Source organism: Bos mutus, chromosome 5, assembly GCF_027580195.1.
Source record: "Bos mutus isolate GX-2022 chromosome 5, NWIPB_WYAK_1.1, whole genome shotgun sequence".
In the NCBI taxonomy this organism is placed as follows: domain Eukaryota; kingdom Metazoa; phylum Chordata; class Mammalia; order Artiodactyla; family Bovidae; genus Bos; species Bos mutus.
Window position 1 is genome coordinate 106,090,729 of NC_091621.1, and position 19,435 is coordinate 106,110,163.

General features: G+C 56.5%; 1 protein-coding gene across 4 annotated transcripts in view; it reads left to right on the forward strand.

The window, feature by feature from the left end:
- Positions 1-19,435, forward strand: part of SCUBE1 (signal peptide, CUB domain and EGF like domain containing 1) — a 126,966-nt gene that overhangs the window by 30,280 nt on the left and 77,251 nt on the right. The window lies entirely within an intron of this gene.

Genomic DNA, 19,435 nt, shown 5'->3' on the forward strand with positions numbered 1-19,435 from the left:
GCACGGAACTCAGTGAAGTGGGTTCAGTCAGGCCACCTGCAGTGAAAAATAATAACACAAATGTGATAGGGCCGCAGCCACAAAGTCAAAAGACGCCTGCTCCGTGGAAGAAAGGTTGTGACAAACCTGAACAGTGTATAAAAAGCAGAGACATCACTTTGCTGACAAAGGTCCCTATAGTCAAAGCTATGGCTTTCTGGTAGCCATGTACCAGTGTGAGAGTTGGACCATAAAGAAGGCTGAATGGCCAAGAATTGATGCTTTTGAGCTGTGGTGTTGGAGAAGACTCTTGAGAGTCCTTTGGATGGCAAGGAGATCAAACCAGTCCATCCTAAAGGAAATCAACCCTGAATGTTCATTGGAAGGACTGATGCTGAAGCTGAAGCTCCAATACTTTGGCCACCTGATGCAGAGTCAACTCGTTGGAAAAGACCCTGATGCTGGGAAAGAATGAGGACAGGAAGAGAAGGGAGTGACCGAGGATGAGATGGTTGGATGGCATCACTGACTCCATGGACATGAGTTTGAGCAAACTGAGGGAGATAGTGAAGGACAGGGAAGCCTGGCATGCTGCAGTCCATTGGGTTGCAAAGAGCTGGACACAACGGAGTGACTGAACAACAATTCTGTGATAGGAAGTGACGGGGCAGGGCAACCGTGTTGGAGAGGGCGGTACACCTGTGACCATTGGTGCGTTAAAAACCTCCCCACGTTCAGTGGCGTGAAACACCAGTTTACTCTGCTTGCAGATTCTGTGGGTCAGGAATTCAGAGAGGATGCAGTGGGGATGGCTGTCTCAGCTGCTCGGTGTTTGGGCCTCAGCTGGGGAGTCTTGAAGTTGGATATGCCTTGATGGGGGCTGGAATAATCTGGACACTCCTCTGCTGATGTCTTATGGTTGAAGTTGGTTGTCAGCCAGAACACTTCTGGGCAGCCTCTTGGTGTGGTCTGTCCACACAGGGTGGTATGGGCTTCCTCACAGCATAGTGTCTGGGTCCCAGGAGAACAAGATGCAGTTTTACAGTCTGCTCTCAGAAGGCACTTCCACCCAGCTTTGCCTATCAAGGCAGTTACAGAGGTCCCCCAGTGTTCACAGGGAGGGGACTTGGTGAAGGGCCTTCAGGAGGAGGAGGAAGCTGCCCATCGAAGATCATCTTCCCTCCAGACAAAAAGGGGAGGACAAAGGCAGTGGCCAGGGCCAGGGACAAGTTGGGTGAGTTTGGGAACAGGTCATGGTACCTGGAGGATCTGGAAGGAAGGAGAAAGCCTGGAGATAAGGTCAGGAGGGAGCCGGGCCAGGTCATGTCAGATCTTACAGGCCCTAGAAGGGAGTTAGGATTTTATTCTCAATTAGCTGGGGAAAAAAAAATTAGCTGGGACCATGGGACATTTTAACCAGGGATTGACGTCTTAATAGATTTGCCTTCTGGCTGCTACACAGAGAATGTGTTAACGGGAAATAAGAGACAGAGACCATTATGGTGGTCTAGATCAGAGATGTTGGTGGCCCCATCCAGGGTGACAATCGTGGAGGTGATGAGATGTGGTTGAATTCATATATGTTTTGAAAATGGAGCCAGAATGGACTGATGATGGATTAGATGTTGAGAAGTGAGGGGTAAAGAGGAATCAAGAGTGACTGCTGGTTTTTTGCTTGGAGTTACTCTGTAGCTTCTGGGGAAGACTGGGGGGAGGACAGACTGTGGAGTAGGGACATCGTGGACTGAGAGTCTGTTGCTGCTGCTGCTAAGTCACTTCAGTCATGTCCAACTCCGTGCAACCCCATAGACAGCAGCCCACCAGGCTCCCCCGTCCCTGGAATTCTCCAGGCAAGAACACTGGAGTGGGTTGCCATTTCCTTCTCCAATGCATGAAAGTGAAAAGTGAAAGTGAAGTCACTCAGTCATGTCTGACCCTTAGCAACCCCATGGACTGCAGCCTACCAGGCTCCTCTGTCCATGGGATTTTCCAGGCAAGAGTACTAGAGTGGATTGCCATTGTCTTCTCCGAGAGTCTGTTGGGCCAACTTCAATTTGACATAATTAGTAGCCATCTGAATAGATACGGTATACAAGTTCAAAGTCTATGAGGTAATCAGGTCTGGGGTTCAGGGGAATGTGACAGCCTAGAGCTTCTAGTTGGACTATAAAGAAAGCCGAGCACCGAAGAATTGATGCTTTTGAACAGTGGTTTTGGAGAAGACTCTTGAGAGTCCCTTGGACTGCAAGACCCAACCAGTCAGTCTTAAAGGAAATCAGTCCTGAATATTCATTGATGCTGAAGCTGAAGCTCCAGTACTTTGACCACTTGATGCAAAGAATTAACTCAGTGGAAAACACCCTGATGCTGGGAAAGATTCAAGACGGTAGGAGAAGGGGACGACAGAGGATGAGATGATTGGATGGCATCACCAACTCGATAGACGTGAGTTTGAACAGCCTCTGGGAGTTGGTGATGGATAGGGAGGCCTGGCGTGCTGCAGTCTGTGAGGTTGCAAAGAGTCGGACATGACTGAACCACTGAACTGAACTGAGAGCTTCTAGATGGCATCAAAATGGAGAGCTCTTAAGTCGTTCATCTCAGAACATCTCCTGAGTGCCTGCCCTGTGCTGCGTCCTGGGCTGGGAGCTTCCAGATTGCAGATGAATGACGTATTCCCAGTCCTGGAGGAACATTGGGAATCAGTCTGCATAGTTTTGAATCCTGGATCCATCACTCAACTTTGTGACCCTGAGCAGGTAACTTCATTTCTCGGGGCCTCGTATCCTCATCTGTTTGGTGGGGCTAATAGCAGCGCTTATTTGACAGGGATGATGCAGAGACCAGATGAGATAAGCTTTGCAGAGCATGTGCCTGGCAGTCAACAAGGGCTGACAGATGTGAATTACTTAATTAGCACTTATTCCTAGTGTGCAGTCTGGATACTTTTTAAAGAGAATGGATGTCTTTTCTGAGCTAGTGAAGATGGAGAAATGAGCCTCATGCCTGAGCTGGGTGTGAAGTCCTTTGGTGGGGACTGCCCCACGTGTTCCACACAGTGCTCCTGCCCAGTGAGCCACGGCCCACCACCCTCCCCGGCCAGACCCTGCCCCTTCCTCCTGCACCGATTCTTGGCTCATCCACTGACATGGGCCGCGTGGCACCAGGGCTGTCGTCCCAGCTCTACCTCAATACTCACCTTGTGACCTTGGACGCACGTCACCTCTTTCTCAGTCTCGGTTTTGTGGTCTCCAAAATGAACGTGATGCCTGTCTGGCAGGATCAGATGTACACTGGGTGACACCAGAGTCCACCAGGCAGAGGGAGCAGAGGAGGAGAGGAGCTCTGCAGGGCCCAGCGGGGCCCGGGAGCCCAGCTGCACGTGTGGGAGGAAGGCACCGTGGGCGCCCAGATGCTCCGCGGTGGTGCGGCGGTCACGGCTCTTCCCTGCACCCCGGCAGGATGAAAGGGCCGCGCCTCGGCCCTTTTGAAGGCGCCCCCTCTCATCCTGGAGGACAGCTGGAGACAATGTGTTGCTCCCTGAACCCCTAACGAAGGCTCGACTCGCCTCTGTTTATTTGTCTTTATACTTCAACAGCGCAAATGCATTTCTTGCTGGGGAAAAAAAATGCTGACCATTTTAATGTGAAACTAAACAGTTTCAGACAGTCAAATACTTATTCCATAAACACCAATATTTTTCAAGGTAAACTGTGGAGGTTTCTTTTGTCCTATTTCTGCCCTCCCTCCCCGCTGGTCCCTGTTCTTGGCCCACATTCATGTGGTCTGAACACACCTGGTTGGAGGGAGTCACTGTCGGAGGACAAGCTGGATTCAGACTCACTTCTCTTCCAAGCTTTTTACAACTGTTAATCTGACGGGAATTCTTTGGCCTGAGGAAAAGAAACAGAGTGGACTCAGTGTGCATCTTTATAAATGGGCGTCCTTCTTTCCCCAAATCATTACAGAACCAGGGAACTTCTGCAGTGGGCAGGGAGGTGGGGTGATGGAGACCCAGGTGTGTTTTGGGGCTGGAGTGGCCTTCTCCAGCCTCAGGCCTGCAGCCAGCTCAGGACTGGGGGCTGGAGGGAAGGCTGGGCAGAGCCTCGGGTGTGTCTTATAGAAGGGGGCCAGGCGAGTGCTGGGGGGCATGGCAGTGGGCCAGGAATCAGGCTCTTTGGGCCATGGACTTACAGGGGGACCTCGGGAAACTCCTTCCCTCTCTGTGCCTCAGTTTCCCCATCACATGTGAGGTAAGGGGTGGGATTCAACCAATGGTTTTCAGATTCTGTGGTGTTGTGTGTCCAGCAGCAGAACTCTTTATTTCCAGCAGAATCCCACGGTGGGCACACAGCTTTGGCTGAAATGGGAGGCAAGACTGGCAGGGATGAGAGCCCCACTCTCTGGGGAGCTCAGCCCCACAGGGCCCTGTTTGGAACCCCTCGGCCTGGCTGCTGTGTCAGAGTCCTTCTCCCTCTGTCAGCTCGTGATGGGACGTCTTAGTGGCATAGAGTGTCCCCAGGGATGGTAGCCAAGCCCCTCCTCCCTTCCAGATGCAGTCCCCATCTACCTCTCTCTCCTTGTTTCTCAGAGCTGTAATCTCCAGCACGTCAAATAACTTCCGTTTTCCTAAATGCACCCCCCTTTCCTGCTCTGGAGTACCCTACACCTACTGTTCCTTCTACTCGGATCACCCTTCCCCACGCTCTTCGTTAATTCTTTGTGACCCCTACTTGTCACACGTCAGCTCGGGCATCATCCCCTCTGGAAAGCTTTCCCTGAGTTGCACACCATTCCCCTGGGTGCCTGTAGCCTTCCAGGCTGCCCTCTGCCTCAGCGCTGAGCTCCTAGGCTTGTCCCTAGACCTCGGGGTGGGTCTCTCCTGCCTCAGGAGATCCTGAAGGGCCAGGCTCCAAAGTGCCTTAGGTCTGTGTTCCCAGGCCCAGCGCAGACCCATCTGTGTGATGGAGGGATGGGTGGGTGGCCGGGGAAGGAAGCAGAAAGTTTGATGCTGACTGCCCAGGAGAGCATGGTCTGACAGTGATACATACACAAGCCTGGCCCAGGAGCGGGGCTCAGGGCTCTCAAACCTTCTGAGAACTGGGAGAGGGCAGGGGGTGTCTCCTAGCAGCCCACGTGAGTGGGGCCCCTGTGGCCGGCTGAGCGTGGAGCTCCCCTGTCCCGTCCTGTCTCCAGGCCCAGCTCCTGGTCTCTGCTCTAGAGGAGCCGAGAGCAAGGACCTGGGAACAGACGCGTCACCCTTGGCCCAAGCTCCCTTCCCAGCAGGGGTTTGCAGCCAGCTCTTTAGGCTCACTCTTCTTATCCCGAAAAGAGGGGTGACAGTGTTCCTGGGAGGGGGCTGTAGGCATGGAGCGAGGTGGGCATTGTGGCGTCAGGAGGCCCCTCGGCCTCTCCTTCTTGCTCTCCCTTGGGTGGCACCTTCAGGTCAGAGACCACAGCACAATACAGGGTGGCCCTTCCTGTTGGTAGGACGTGGCTGAAATCTGTTGTCGGTCGCCCTGTGCTGGCTTTGAATAGGGCTCAGTGTGGTGACCTGGGGAAGAAGTCCTGCTCTGTCCCAGGGTGGAGAAGGCCGAGCCCATAAACAGCAAAGAAAAACAGCCAGTTGCCGAGGACAGGACAGACAAGCAGACACGTCCCTTCGTCTTTATTGTTTGCAGTTCATGTGCCAAGGTCTTGGTCAGAATTCAGAGAAGTAAACAGAAAATAAGTGTCTTGTGAAAGCTCTTTAAAAATACTTTACCACCAAAACATATACCCCAGACCAGAACTGAACTGTGTGCCTAAAAATGGGAGTTATCAGCAAGTAAGGGAGTCCCAAAGTCTGCGACCCAGCGCTTCCTCTGCCAATAAGCTTGCTTACTCTGGAGCAGTCCGTGCCCGGCGGTGATGGGGGCCACCCTGGACGTGGGCCGGGCTGGGCTGCGTCTAGACACGTGCTGCAGCAACCATCCTTTCCCAGCACTGACAGACCGTTTATCGTGGCCTTTGGCCAGCCCCGTGCCTCGCCTGCCCCTGCACCCTTCCCTGCGCACCCCTCCCTGGCACCCGCCTCACCCCAGCCACATGCAGCTGGAAATAGACTAGCCAGCAGAGAGGGCTGGTGCCCAGCTGGCACTCCTTGTCTGTGGGAAGCAGGTGGCCCTGGCAGCCACCCAGCTGCTTGGTCTGGGGTCTCTAGCGACCCCTCAGGTGATACCTTAGTGGTGGGAGAGGGTCCCACGGCCCCTTGCCCCGCCCTGGCTCATGTGCTGGCCGCCAAGGGGTCACATGCCAGTGTAGTTGTTGGGAGGAGCCTTGGCGGAGGCCCTGTGGAATGAGATCCTCCTGGGGCCCTTCTTCCCATTGGAGGAGTCTGGGGTCTTCAGCCTGGCAGTTGGCTCCTTGTGCTCAGGGCTCTGCCTGCCACTCCAGCCTTGCCTTCTCACCCTACAAATGAGAAGCCTGTCCCCACCCTCTGTGCTCCTCCCGCCTTGGAGGACGCCCCCTCTTGGCTGCCCTAAGCGCTCCAGTTCATCCTTGAGCACCTCTTCCCTGGCCTTCCTGGCAGCGTGACTCAGTCCCCACCCTGCCCGAGACACAGTGCTCCTCAAGCAGAGTAGAAAAGGTCTGTTTACTTACCCATCTTCCACACGTGGAGTAATTATACAGAAACACGCCAAGAAATTGGTAGACAAGACAGAAGATAATTCCCCCATTAGCTTGCCACCCCAACAGGTCAACAGCTTTCAGGTCCTAATGTTCTTGTCTGAGGTCATGTGTGTGCAGAACTGACCGTATATGGTTAGGATCGTGCACTGATGTTTGTATGCCGCTGCCAGCCCCAGATCCTATCAGAACTTTTGTCGCTGTTGATGTGTGATCACGTAGCCAAGATGTGGGGCTGGAATCTGAGTCCAGGATGTGGGGGGCGTGACTGAGAGCTGCTGCTAGGGTGGCCATCTGGTTGGGAGAAATGGTTTGTAACCTCTGGTCAGCAGCTGGCCCAAGTGCCCCCACCTACCAGTCAGGAGATCCAGAGATGAGTTAGATGCAACTCCCACCCTCGGGGAGCTCTAGGCTCTGTGCAGTAATACTCACAGCTTGGTGTCCTTGATGTCATTAACATTGGCCCAAAGCACTGGCGGGGAGGGAGCCATCTCCCGGTGCCAAGTGGGGACAGGGATGGGGCGAGGGGAGGAGGAAAGGGCAGGTGCAAAGCCTGGAGCTGAAGAGGCTCAGCCAGAAAGGAGTGCAGACTCAGGGAGAGTAGACAGAGGTGTGTAAAATGGCGGCCTGGCTCAGTCAGAAAGGAACGTGGGCTCAGGGAGAGGAGTAGACAGAGGCGTGGGAAATGGCGGCCGGGCTCAGTCAGAAAGGAACGTGGGCTCAGGAGGAGTAGACAGAGGCGTGGGAAATGGCGGCCTGACTCACTCAGAAGGGAGCGCAGGCTCAGAAGGAGTAGACAGAGGCGTGTGAAATGGCGGCCGGGCTCAGTGAGAAAGGAACGTGGGCTCAGGGAGAGGAGTAGACAGAGGCCTGGGAAATGGCGGCCTGACTCAGTCAGAAAGGAGTGCGGGCTCAGGAGGAGTAGACAGGCGTGGGAAATGGCGGCCTGACTCACTCAGAAAGGAGCGAGGCTCAGAAAGGAGTAGACAGGCGTGTGAAATGGCGGCCGGGCTCAGTGAGAAAGGAACGTGGGCTCAGGGAGAGGAGTAGACAGAGGCGTGGGAAATGGCGGCCTGACTCAGTCAGAAAGGAGCGCGGGCTCAGGAGGAGTAGACAGAGGCGTGGGAAATGGCGGCCTGTCAGCAGAGGCACACACCATTGCTCCCCGAGCCTGAGACATGGAGACCCAGACCGGCAGACGCAGGCCTGGCGGGAGACTTCCTCCGTCTGCATCTCGGGCACCTCAGACGCCAGCCTGGCTCCTCGCCCCCTCCTTCGACAGCCACCAGGGCCCTACCTACTGCTCCAGCCTCACCAAACATATGCACATGGGTGTGCACTCGTGCACACACTCACACACACAGACACACACGGCAGGCATCCCATCCCCAAACACAGCTCTCCCTGAGCCGGTCCTTGTGCAGTTTAGACAGAGGCTCCGCAGCCCCCGAGTTTGGCCTCCCAACCCCGGTCTTACCTGGTCTCACCCCTTCTCCCACCCTGGTCGGGCAGCTCCCTGGGGGCAGGCCTTGAGGACATGCTCACTCCCTGTTCCCTGCCTGTTCAATGAATGAACGAGCACAAACACGTGTGCCATCACAGCTCTCTGGGGGAGACAGGGCGTTAGAAAGATGACTTCAGATGGAATGGCGGTTCTTGCAGACGTGCTCTCGGGTGGGAAGCCAGGAAACTGTGTACAGAGTAACGGGTCCAGCAGCCAGGATGCGAAGGTTTGTGCCAGAATCCCGCGTCTGGGGATTCATCTGCAGAGAAGTCCCTCACAGCCGCCCAGACGTGTCCCTCCCAGGGGAGTTTGCTAAGAGTGGAAGAGAGACAGCACTCTGAGGCGAGGGCAGGGGGTCCTTGCAGCCTGGACAGCGGCAGTGAGAAGGGCAGCCAGGACTGAGCCCCAGCCTGCCCAAGGCGCTGACTCAGCTCTCAGTGAAGCAGGGCCAAAGGGTCATGCTCTCAAGGGCGAGAGGGCGAAAGAGTGATTCGTTACCACTAGCTGAAACTCAGCACATGAAAAAATAAAATAGATGCTCGTGATAGGAGTTGTGGCTAGAGTATGAATTTGTTGATCTTTTCTCCGCCGCTGTTTTTCAAAATTCCTTATACATTCACATTTTTGAATAATGAAAGTTTTATTGGACAAGTGATAGGGACCCACGCTAAGCTCTTGAGGGCGGTTACGCTGTGAAAAAGTCATGCCACAGCCTGGCCTGGAACGGGAGAGGGGCAGCCTTGGGGAGACACGGCGGTCCTTGCCATGCTCAGCTAGGCTCAGTGCTGCCTTTTCCACGAAGCTCCCCGGTGCCCATGTCAGCCCTCTGCCTCTGCCCGCTTTCTTTCTTGAGTGTATCAGCTCTTCTGGCACAGACTCATTCCTCAGTCCCACTGTGTCTGCATGACCCACCCAGGGCCTGGCAGTGAGGGATTGCTGAGCGCCGGAAGGAAGCGGCCAGTTCACTGCCAGCCCGGTGAAGGAGCCGTCACAGGCTGGGGTGGGGGCCCGCGAGGGAGCCCCCACTCACAGAGAAGAGGTCCCAGGGCCGACCGGGGGAGGGAGCTGTTGGGAAAAAGGAAGGAAACGGGCCACTGGGGAGCACCCACAGCAGCCGGATAAGGCCCAGATTTAACTCAGCAGAAGCTGGAGGAAAACATTGAATTTAATTGGGAAGATTTGATGTTTGAAGTTCCGGAATTCCAGGCAGTAGCAATGGTGGGAAATTTACGCTGGGAGCAAGGCATTTGACCTGGCCAGAGTCAGGTGTGATGGACTGACCAGAAGGCCCGTGTGCACCGGGGCAGTCCGGGGAGCTCCTGGGCTCGCCTTGCCTCTGTGGAGTCTTTCCCAAGGCAGTGGGGCTCCCCCTGCCCCCCACCCAAGCCCGCAGGGGTAATCACAGCCAGCTGGGCCTGCTTTATTTCTGAGGATATTCATTAAGAATCTTGTCAAAAGCATTTCCCCTTCTTTTCTTAGAGCGTCTTGCTTTGGTTCCAGGGTTTGTTCTGTTAGTTGGTTTTTCTCCCTTCCCTCTTTCCAGTCCTCCATTCTCATCCCCATCAAAATGGATCGTTCAGAGCTCCAGTGCCTCCCACAGATGTCTGTCCAGGATCACGTTCACAGCTGCCCTGGCAGAGGCCTGAGGGCGGGGGACGAAGGCATCCAGTTCCCGTCCTGGGCCCGTCACCCACACGTCGGTGACCGAGGGCAGGCCGTGCGCTCTGCTTGCAGCTCCTGTTACAACACTCTGCTCCTGCCCCGGGCCGAGGCCAGCTGGGACGCTGTAATGGGAGTGCTGACGCGGAGCAGGGGCTCAGGGAGCGGGAGTTCCCTTCCGTCTCCTGCAGCTTTCTCTCTTGCCCTTGCTGGAGAGATTAAAGGAAGAGCTGGTCTGGCCGCAGTTGGCGTAGACCAAGGGCAATGATGAAGTGTCATTCAAGGGCACAGCCCGCTGTCTTCAAGCCCCTACCCCCTCCACCCGCTTCCCCAAGCACCACTCAGAATGGGTTTTCTGCAGCTGAAGACTTTGGTCCTCACTGAGTGAAAGCACCACAAAGCAGGAAGCGGGCTTCCCCGGCTTACCAAGCGTCCCACGTGGCTCTGTTCGTTCGTCATGCACCAGAGCCCACAGGCTGGCAGCGTTTGAGGGTATCTACTTCTCTCCATCCTCATCTCCCCACCAGCTGCCCACAGGCAGAGCTGTGCTCACCCACTCAGTGGGGTTAACTGCTGGGCAAGGCTGTGCCAGGCAGATAAGCGAACCTAGGTCTTCTCCAGCCAGCTCTCACTCTGCCCCCCTGCAAACCCACTGGCCAGCACTCAATCCAGTCCCTGATCCAGCGCTGCCACCCGGGGCAGCCCCTCCAGGGCCACTCGGCCCATCCCTGACGGGGCAGGCCCGCAGCCAGGGCCTCCAGGCCAGAGCTGCCTGCCCCAGCCAGTTCTCAGTCCGTACTCGGTCCACAAACAGGTGCTGCTTAAAACCCCGAGACGCAGCCACACGCAAGATGTCCCTGTCCCCAAGCACTCTGCATCTCCGAGGAGACAGAGAAGTGAACACAAGGCAGACGCCAGTGACGAGGCGCCGAATGGCTCCCAGGTGTTTGGGCTGAAGCAACTGTGGGTGGCACTGCCATTTGCTGAGATTCAGAAGGCTGCGGGAGGGGCCTGGGCTTTGCTTTGTTCTCTTCTGCTTTCGTTGTGGAGGTGGAGATAGTTCACTGTGGGCCATGTTAGGCTTGTTAGGTTTGTCCTGCCTGTTGGACATTCAAGTCCAACTGATTGCAAGTGCTGATCTCTGAGTCTAGAGGATGGTGGAGCAGACAGCCCTAGAGGTTTGGGCAGTGTTAGCCAGTAGCTGGCTGGAAAAGCCATGGGACAGGGTGACAGCTCCTAGGAATGGAGCCCAAGAGGAGCCTAGGTTTCTGGACATGGCCCCCACAGGTGCACTCACCTCCCGGGGCCCACTTTTTTAAAGGAGGGACTGTCTACGGAGTTGGAGAAAGTGTTTGCCAACCATGTATCTGACAAGGGTCTACTATTTAGGATATATAAGAACTCTTACAACTCAACAGCAAAAAGACAGCCCAATTTAAAAGTGGGCCAGGGGGCTTCCCTGGTGTTTTGGTGGTAAAGAAGTCGCTGTCAGTGCAGGAGACATGGATTTGATCCCTGCTCCAGGAAGATCCCACGTGTCGCGGAGCAACGAAGCCCGATGCGCCACAACTATTGAGCCTGAGCTCTAAAGCCCGGGAGCTGCAAGTCCTGAAGCCCACGTGCCCTGGAGCCCAAGCTCTGCAACAACGGAACCCCCTCAGTGAGAAGACCACGAACTGCAACTAGAGATAACCCCACTTACCACAACTAGGGGAAAAGCCCACACAGCAGTGACGACCCAGCGCAGTCCAAAATAAATAAATAAAAATGTAAAACCTCAATTCAGAAGCAGGCCAAGGATTTGAATAGCCATCTCTGCACTGTTAAGCAGCTGGTAGTCGCGGTCCCCGAGAAGGGTGACCCAGGTGGTGAGCAGGCCGGAACCTGTATCAGGAGGGAGCAATTCCGGAAGCTGAGGCCGCTCTGCTCGGAGAACAGGAGGCCGAGGCAAGACTGAGCGCTCCCTTTGGATGAGGCTCGTGGTCGGTTTCCCAGCTCAGGAGGGACTTTGCCATCCCCCAGAGGGTGTCCACCCTGTGAGCCCCTGCAGCACTTGCGCCGGCTTTGTCCAACAGAAGTGAAGACGGATCGGTGCCCTGTGTGTGCTGGCACTGTGCCGAGTGCCCATGGATGTTTGTATTTAATTTTTGGCTGGGCTGCGTCTCCACTGCTGCTCCCAGGCGCTCTCTAGTCGTGGCGAGTGGGGGCTCATCGTCGTCGTGGCGCACGGACTTCTCACCGTGGTGGCGTCTCTTTGTCTCTGAGCGCAGGCTGGAGGTCCGCGGGCTTCAGTCATTGTGGCACTCAGACTTAGTTGCCTCGAGGTGTGTGGGATCTTCCCCGACCAGGGACTGAAGTCCCGACCACCGAGTCCCCTGCACTGGCAGGCAGGTTCTAAATCACTGGGCCACCGAGGAAGCCCTGTGCCAGGGGTTTTACCACCATTATTTTCTTAATTCCCCCAAACAGCCTCAAGTACTATTATCTCTGACTTTTAGAGAAGGAAACCAGGGCCCCAGATGGTTAAGCACAGTGCCAAGGTCACATACCAAGACCTTACTGAATCCTGTACCCCAGATGCCATGACTTGCAGGGCAGGAACCAGGACCCATAGGTAGTGGTCTCAGGGAGACACATGTTTATAGACTACGTGTTTATAAGACACGTGATTGTAAGGTGGAGCGGTCAGCAGTTGGAGTTAGGCAGCAAACTCCTTAGATGTGCTGTGCTGCTCAGCCATCACTGAGAGATCGCAGACAAGCGGGGGGCCCAGCTGAGGGAGGCAGCGACCAGACCCTGCGGGCCAGCAGCCTCGGCAGAGCTCTGTCCCGCCCTGGCTGGCTCCTCGGGTCTGGGTGTGAGCGTGCTGGTCTGGAAAGCTGACCCCACCAGTCATCGCCCAGTGCTGAGCTTGGACTCTGGCCTAGCCCGAGGGCCTCGGTGTCAGAACAGGGCTACAACGGGAGACCCTGTGTCTTCTGCACACAACCAACCTGCTGGAAAGCCAGGAGCCCCAGAGAGGGCCCCAGCTGATGCCCCAGACCAGGAGGTAGATGATTCCCGGGAGACTCCAGTCACACCTCCTGCCTGCTATGCCAGCACTTCTGACAGCTCGGGGAGTATCCTGGATCTGGCAGAATCCAGGCCCCAGAGCTGCTCTAAGACTCATGTGTATTTTACCCGAAATCTAATCCATCTGGTTCTCATTTATTTACACTTAACTCATCAAATGCAATTTTGCAAGAGCCGCTCGATAGCCAAGAGGCCTTTCTGCCTAAGCCTCCCTTCTGAAAGGAGCCGGAGGAGGGCTGGGGCCTCGGTCTTCCGGGACCAAGAGGGAGTTCTCAGGGTTGGAGGCTGAGTTTGGTTTCTGAGACGGGCCAATGCCGCTGCCTCGGTTCCCGGACCCTTGTTGGGAGCTGGGATGGCGGAGCCGGGCACAGTGCCGGACACACAGTAGGCTCTTGGCAGCCGGCAGAACATGGGTGGGGTTCAGGCAGAACACAGAGTCTCTGTTTCAAATTGTGAAGCGTTCATGGGAAACACAAAGCAACCAAAGCTGGATCCAGAAGTAATTTCTCGTTATAAATAACTGCAAACCTGGATTCTTGGTCCAAAGTAGGACAAACAGTCAACTATTAATAAAAACAAACACCAGCACCTTGGGCCAGAGAGCAGACCTCATGGGCAAACCACAGCCCCGCCTGCGGAGGCCTTTCAGAAGCACGTCGACCTGTAGCCCCTTGGTGTCAGCTCTGGAAGCCTTCCTGCTGGAAAGCAGCCGTGTCCTTCACTGCACGCGGGCCAGTGGAGTGGGCCCGTCAGCCGCTGGTGGGGGTGCGGGCAGCCTTTTCCGCATGAGTGGTGGGCACACTGAACAGAAATGGGGAGAAGTCACAGCTAGGGTTGGTCTCTCCCGACCGTAGCACCCAAAGCTGTGCTCATGCAGGGCACTGCAGAGGGGGGCGGGGGCACCTGACCCCAGAGACCTTGCTTGGACTCCATCTTTGGTGCTTGGCTTCCCTGGTGGCTCAGACGGTAAAGCGTCTGCCTGCAATGCGGGAAACCCGGGTTCAAACCCTGGGTTGGGAAGATCCCCTGGAGAAGGAAATGGCAACCCACTCCAGTACTCTTGCCTGGAAAATTCCTCGGGTAGGTTACAGTCCATGGGGTCACAAGGAGTCCGACACAAGTGAGCAACTTCACTTCACTATGGTGCTCAGGGTGCTATGTGCTGCTCTCACCAGAGTCCTCACTGAGGCCACTGGGATTGAGGAGGAGGAGGCTAGAGAGGCCGGGCCATCTGGGGCTGGGTTTGTGGAGCCCTGATGGAATCTTCTGTGGGGGGAGGCGGAGACCCAAGGGGAGGCTGTGCCCCGGGAGGGGAGGCGGGACAGACGGGCAGGGCGATGAGGAGAGCCACCAGCCTCAGGGACTGCTGAGTGTCGGGTGCACGGAGGCAGGGGTTTCTTGGGCTGGGCTGGCTGGGTCAGGGCAGGCAGAGCCAGAGCCTGACCCCTGCTTGGCCTCCTTGGGGCCCTAGTCCCCTCCCTCCCTCCCTCCCACCTTCCATCGTCAATGCACACCAGGCTCAGAGCCTCCGGCTGGGGAGCAGCCCCCAAGGCACGCAGGCTGTGTATATGTTTTACCCCAGACTACACTGGGACCATCTGTTTCAGAGGGTGTCTTCTCCCAACCACACCAGCCGAGGCCCCCAGGGCAGGGACTCTCCCTTCCCAGCACCCTGGCCTGCCACCCCAACCCTGAGCCAGAAGATGGGGCACTCCAGCAGTCCTGGAGGCTCAGCTGAAAATGTGTGTGTGTTACAGGAGGGAGCACATTCTCCTGGTGGGGGGGGGTGGGGGGGAGTTGCTGCAGGCTGGTACCTTCCAGAGGGAGACCTGGCTGGTCCAGGCAGCCCATGATGAGCTCTGTGCCAGACCTTCACAGTGCTGGAGCCCTCGGGGTCCTTTCTGCACTCTGCCGTTTAGATCTTCTGTTGCCAATTAAAAGGGTTTCCCGAGAGGAGCCTCCTAGCGTCTGCCCCGGAGCCCACGGGGCCTCCTCTCTGCTTTGGAGCCAAGGCCCTGTGCCGAGGAGCTCCCTGCCTTCTGGGAACATTCAGCCATGGTCATAAATAATGATGAAGGACCACGGGCTGCCAGCAGGGTTCAGAGGCGGAGGGCACCCCCATCCCCCTGGGAGCCCGCTCGGGGATCATGGGTCGTGGGCGGGAAGCAGGCTTGCTCCGGGCCTTCACCACATACACATAGGCCCAGCCTCCACCCGAGGCTTGGTGGTTGGTTGGTGACACTCTGGCTTGTCAGTCTTCCCCGGGGACTGTCCCCTCTGCCAGAAGGACTGGTGGAAATAGGGGCCAGGAGGACCCAGGCAGGGCCGGGTTGGTGAGAGCCCTGGTGGAATCTTCTCGAGGAGGGATGTGCAGCCCCTGGGAGCCTCCAGAATCCTCTCTCGCCCAGGTGGTCCCAGGCCCTCCCCACCTGTGCCCTGCACCTTCCACAGCTCCTCTCCTCGTCTTCCAGCCTCAGTCACAGACCCCCCCACCCTCGGCTCCCATCACCTCCTCCACGGAGCCTCTGCCTCCATGCTCAGGTCTCACACACTGGCCACCCGGTGAGCAGGGGCTTGACCAGGGGCATTCATTCTGGGGCCCCTGGCAGCTCACGGGGCGCGGGGCATGCAGCAGGGACACAGTGTTTGCAGGAGAAGTGTTTCCAGTGGATTTCAAGGGCGAGGGCTTCTGTCTGGACAAAGAGGGCGAAGGCGTCCCGGGAAGAGGTGCACATGTGCCTGTGAAGGCGTGTGTGATTGACAGAGAGTTGGGGGCGCTGAAGAGGCGTGCCGCCTGTGGCCAGCCCAGAAGGAATCCGGACAGTGTCCTGCTCCGGGGCACTGACCGTCTATGGCAGAGCTCCCCGTCACTGCGCTGCGCAAGCACACGTGTGCCCCTCCGTGTGTCCGCTCCTGAGCACCAGCCAGCCCGACCCTCTGCTGGGGGCAAGGACGTGCAGGAGGCTCAGGTCTGTTGTCAGCCCAGAGCAGAGACAGGACGGCCAAGCCCAAGGGAGAAAGTTGGAAACAAATCGGCTTGGCTGGGAGCCAGGGGCCGGCAGATTCCGCCCAGGACTAGGAAGACTTCGGGGAGCAGGGGGCTTCTGCCCTGGGTTTTGGAGGCATGAGCATGTCGGGTTGGGGAGGACTGTAGCCTAAGCACCCAGGGACCTGACGGTTGCCGCCATGACCGGGCAAGAAGTGTCCTCACTCGGAGAGGCTGAGTCATGGGAGAGTAAGGAAGGGCTTTGGATCCAGACCCACAGGGCTTCCTGTCCTCTTTCCACCTGTTTTATAGCACTGGGCAAGTCTCTTCCCCTCTCAGCTTCTCGTTTGAGAATTGGCGTGCTAAGAACAATGCTCTCTGTGTGGATATGTTGTGCGGATATGTTAAGATAGTGCCTGGGCCCTGGGACCTGGCCAGCCATGAGGGCTATCATTTATGATAAAAAGGCTCCCGGCGCCTTGCAGTCAGCATGGATGCTCATGTAGGGGCAGGGGCTCCCGCAGAGGGGCCCCTCCGTGCATGGAGCCGCCTGGAGAGCAGGAAGAGGGCTACGCGAGTCTCAGGCGCTCCAGAAGGGCTTCCTGGAGGACACAGTCTGAGTTCCTCCCGTGGACGAGATCTCAGCACCTCACACGGGCCACAGGCCGGGGACAGAACTCAGGTTGTCCGACTCCCAGGTGTGGGTGCTCTCCTTGCCTTGGGGCCCCTCTTACAATGGAATATGCCGTGTCATTGGGAGCCAAGGAGCAGTGTGTAGTGGGCTCACCCCCATCAGGAGGGCCCAGGAGCTAATATTTCCCATGGTGCTCTGGTGGGCCTGGTCAGGGTCTCCAGGGGACCCCAGTCTGTCCTAGGCCAGTGGGCAGGCATCTCAAGGACCAGCCGCCCCCGCTGGTCACTATGAGACCTCACTGGGGGTTGCGTCTGTAGACCTGCAGACACAGGGGTGTGAGGGGTATGAGGTGGGCCTAAGACCCTTAATCCAGTCGCTAGAGAAGCTGGTGATGGCCCCTGACTCCCCAAAGGGATTCTGAGGCCGTGATTACTTGCCCAAGTTGGGGGAGGCCTGTGCTAGGGCCACAGTGGAGAAAGAGCGCCAAGGGGCCAGTCCCCTCTTCACTCCTGCTTAATCTTGGCGCTTTATCATTTGGGAGTGGGGAGAAGAAATGTTTACATGGCTTCACATTTGTTTCAAATTATTCATCAGTGTTGGAGAGTCATTGTTCCCTGCTAGTGTAAACAGCCCCGTCCCAAGGCCCAGCCACCCTGCCAGCCCGCCGCGGCTCTGTAGCTGTGTGACATCAGCACCCTGGGTTCCCAGCTTCCAGTGCGGCGAGGAGGTGTGCCAGGCCCAGCGGGCGGCCCCAGGGCGTTCACTGACGATGGGGTGAGCGCAGTGTCTCCACACCATGAATTCCACATTTGAGAGCTATCTTTTGTTTTACCAGTTGAACCTTTTCTAGGGCTGGGGAAGCTGAGGTACAAAGACTCTTCAAGAACCTCGAAGAATGTGACTTGAAGAACGTCTGGCCTGAGTCCCAGGAGCAGCTCCCAGGATTCAAACATCACTGTTATGTGTGCGCCGGACTGCAGGCATCAGAGCCCCCGGCGGGTGTTAACTGGGACGGTTCAGGGCAGCCTCGGCGGGCCGGGACTCTGCTCAATTACTCCTGCAGGCTGGCTCGGCTTTGCGTTGGTAGCTGGAGGGGTTCATGGACATGTTCAAGGTGACACCCAGCTTGCATTCACTTCAAGAGCAGCTGGGGTTCTTCATCTCCTGAATCCGAACATGCTTGCTGGCATGACCAGCTTCGCAGTGGGCCCCAGGGCACATGCTCAGGAGCTGGACAGCAGGCCTGAGTCCTGCCTTTGCTCCAGGCAGCTGTGTGACTTTGTCCAAACTACTTCAGCTGTCTTCGCCTCAGTGTCCTCATCTGTAAAATGGAGTCAGTAACACAACCTATTGCTCAGGGTTGCTGCAAGGATCAGGTGCTTAACACTCGATGACCACTCGGGGGAGGTTAGCTTTGTGTTCTTAGTAGGAGGAGGAGCAGGGCCCAGAGCTGTTCACGGTCTAGTGTGGGCGGGGGCGGACTGCTGGGAGGTGGAGGGGAGGTGCCCCAGCCAAGGTGACCCTGACACTGGGCCTTTAGGGAGCCATCAGTAAGACTTGTTGAGTGGAGAAAGGGCTTCAGAAAAATCCCTCTCCACCCCTCCCAGCTTCCCCTGGGACCCCCTCTCAGCCTCCTCTCAGCAAGAGCTGCCTCTACCGTTTCAGCTGTAACTGTTGGTGGCTTTTAGAGTTCAGAGCCCTGCCTCCCTCCTGGCGACCACACAGCCAACATTTGAGCTCACAGGAGAGTAATGACCTGCCTCGCCGTCGGCCTCAAAGGCTGCCGCGTGGGCTCGTGGGTGGTGAAGTGGTCTGCTGTCCCCTAGCCTAAGTAGGACCCAGCTGACAGAGTGCCAGCGCTGAGCCCTCCCCGGTTCAGGGCAGGTCAGTCTGCCTGATGCTTTACCTGTTCACATCCTTTTGGTTCCAGTTCTGAAAGATGGCTGTGTTGAAAAGAACTGTTTAAAAAGTTCAGTGCCAAAGTGAGTGTGTGTGTGAGTGTGTGTGTGTGAGTGTGTGTGTGTGTGTGAGTGTGTGTGTGTGTGTGTGTGTGTGTGTGTGTGTGTGTGTGTGTGTGTGTGAGTGTGAGTGTGAGTGTGAGTGTGAGTGTGAGTGTGTGTGTGTGTGTGTGTGTGTGAGTGTGTGTGTGTGTGTGTGTGTGTGTGTGTGTGTGTGAGTGTGTGTGTGTGTGTGTGTGTGTGAGTGTGTGTGTGTGTGTGTGTGTGTGTGTGTGTGTGTGTGTGTGTGTGTGTGTGTGAGTGTGTGTGTGTGTGTGTGTGTGTGTGTGTGTGAGTGTGTGTGTGTGTGTGCGCGTGCGTGTGCACAGGCCTGTGTATTAGGGGTTGTGGGCTTGGCTCGAAGCAGCCAGTAGCTCACGTTGCCTTTGTGGTTTTGTACATTTGCCTATTAAAATGACAATACAGACATGGCACATTAAGGTTTAAGAAGCCCTTCTTTCATTAAACAAACTGACAGTGGAGGGGGTTATGACTTCGGTAATTGAAACATGCTGTTCTGTTCAAGACCAGAGCTCCATAAAGACTCTTTTCAGCCAATAGCACCCTTTGTGCCAGCAGCCTCTGGGCAAAAATGAGTGTCTGCCCCGAGGTCTGTCTCTCCCAGAGAGTGGGAAAGACCGCTTGGCAGCCTTCCGTGGCAGTCTTGGCAGCCAGAGGTCAGGGCCTTTGAAAAACCTCCCCTTCTCTGGGCTTTTGAAATCAATTTGCGAGGCAGAAAGCAGGCTGCCCTGGCCTCCAGCCTCTCCCTCGCGGCAAGGTCTGTGCTGCCGGTTGTAAATCTGAGGTGTGACTGAAGAAAGGGGACAGTGGGGTTTGGTTGGCCAGGCCCTTCACGTCAGGGGGAGACGGTGCAGGCTGCAGGTCTTCAGAGAGAGGGAGGGCCAGGCGACGTTACTGAGAGCCAGGTTTGAATC